The sequence below is a fragment of the Manis pentadactyla genome, chromosome 10 (assembly GCF_030020395.1).
Source record: "Manis pentadactyla isolate mManPen7 chromosome 10, mManPen7.hap1, whole genome shotgun sequence".
In the NCBI taxonomy this organism is placed as follows: Eukaryota; Metazoa; Chordata; class Mammalia; order Pholidota; family Manidae; genus Manis; species Manis pentadactyla.
Genome location: NC_080028.1, coordinates 30,187,124 through 30,189,136, shown reverse-complemented (window position 1 = coordinate 30,189,136; position 2,013 = coordinate 30,187,124). Strand labels below are relative to the sequence as shown.

At 43.3% G+C, this 2,013-nt stretch overlaps 1 pseudogene; it reads right to left on the bottom strand.

Moving 5' to 3' along the window:
• Positions 1 to 704: 704 nt before the first annotated feature.
• On the bottom strand, positions 705 to 1,661 carry LOC118914829 (olfactory receptor 8S1-like; annotated as a pseudogene).
• Between the last annotated feature and the right edge of the window lie 352 nt (positions 1,662 to 2,013).

Below are 2,013 nucleotides of genomic sequence, written 5' to 3'. Positions count from 1 at the left end.
TAAAATTCCACATATGGTGCCTGGCTCATAGTAACAGCTCAGTAAATATTAATTTCCTCATCTGTTTTGCTAATGGCTAAGATCAGAGTAATGCTAAAATACACTGGAGTGGTTTTTCTCCCCTGTGCCACTAGGTGAAGGTGCCAGGAGAGGCCCAGAGTATAGAAAGTGTCTGTGGGTCTGGCTTTGCCTTAAAAGGACAGTACCTCTCTCAGCAATACTTAGCTCCTTCTGTCTTTTCTACAAGTCCCTCTCCAGTGCAGCGTCATCCCCAGCACTCTATTTAACACAAAATCTGAAGTTTATGTCTCCTTTTTATCAGTGGATGGTGCTTTTTTATGTATAGCATAGCTTCCCTTTTAAATATTAGATCAAGATAAGAATTGAGGTTCTACACAATTTTCTCAGTGCTAACTGCATTGGGAATGTTTTATAATTAAAAGGTACTGTAAGTTTATAACAAATTAGTAATGCACCAAAAATTGGTGCTAAAATCTGTATCAAAATAATAATTATCAGACGTATTGCTTTGTGCCTAAATGAAGTAAATATGAGCCAAAGTAAACAAGTAGCTCTTGGTTTTTCTTTAGCATTTCAAAGGAAACAGGCTCTTGTAAGATATTTTGTCATATCTATTGTGAAGTAAGAAGCTTTTCCCTATTCTATTATTCAAGCATTTGATGAGATTCTACCTCACCTCCTAGTCATCTTCTGCTTGCTCTCTGCTCTGTGAGATGTTCTAGACCTTTTTGCAACATTCTTTTCAGAGCAGCTTTTACGTCCTTGTTCTTTAAGCTGTAGACAAGAGGATTCACTAGGGGGCTGACCACACAGTACTGTATGGAAAAAACCAACTCCAGCGGGGAACTTAAGGTTGGCATGAGATAGCGGAGGAAAGCAGATCCATAGAAGAAGCCCACTGCAGTGAGGTGGGAGGAGCAGGTGGAGAAGGCCTTGCTTCTGCCCATGGTGGACCTGATGCTCAGGATGGCTGTGACAATGCGGGCATATGAGAAGAAGACCAGGAGTAAGGTCCCTGAGGCGTGCACAATAGTAGAGCACATGAGCACTGCAAAGTTGTTAGAGACATTAGAGCAAGATAGAGAGAATAGAGATGGCAGCTCACAGCTGAAGTGAGGCATCACATGAACCTCACAGAAATCCAAATCCCAAGCCATGAGGATGTTCACAAGACCATCCAGAAAGCCCAGGCCCCATGAGAACCATACCAGACCCCTACACAACGGTTTTCTCATCACCTGGCCATAGAGCAGTGGGTGGCAGATGGCATTGTAGCGGTCATAAGCCATGGCAGAAAGCACGAAGGCTTCAGTCCCTGCAATGGAAAATACAAGAAAAGCCTGAGCGAGGCAGCCCTCTACTGAGATTGCTTTCTTCTGAGACAGGAGGTTCTCCAGCATCTTGGGCACAGTGACTGAAGTTTAACAAAGATCCAGAAAAGAGAGATGACTCAGGAAGAAGTACATGGGTAAGTGGAGGTGCGAATCAGTCCTGATGACCAGCATCATCGTCAGGTTCCCCATTATGGTCAGGAGGTAAATATTCAGGAACAGGGCAAAGAGCAGGACCTGGATGTGGGGGTCAGCAGGCAGCCCAAGGAGGAGGAATCCCGTGATGGTGCTGTGGTTCCCTAAGACCATGCTGGAGATATTTTACTGGAATGAAAGCAGACAGATGCATGGGTATTCAACTCCACCTCATGGCACCTCAGACTTTCCATTTCACTCAGTGTATGCATACATCTCTCCTCAGCTTGCTCATCATTTACATTAATTTTGTAAAAACTCTACTTTGCCTGCTTCCCTAGAATTCATTCATCACTTAAATTTCTAACTGCACAGCTCCTCAACCCTGTGCCCATCTATGCTCTTTCCATTTCTGACCCCTCTACCTTAAATATCTTTTGAGAACTTCATATAATTTTTCAGTCTAGTCCATGACTAATTCATTTCATTACCTTGAACTGTCCCACTCATCAAATTAAATCCTGGA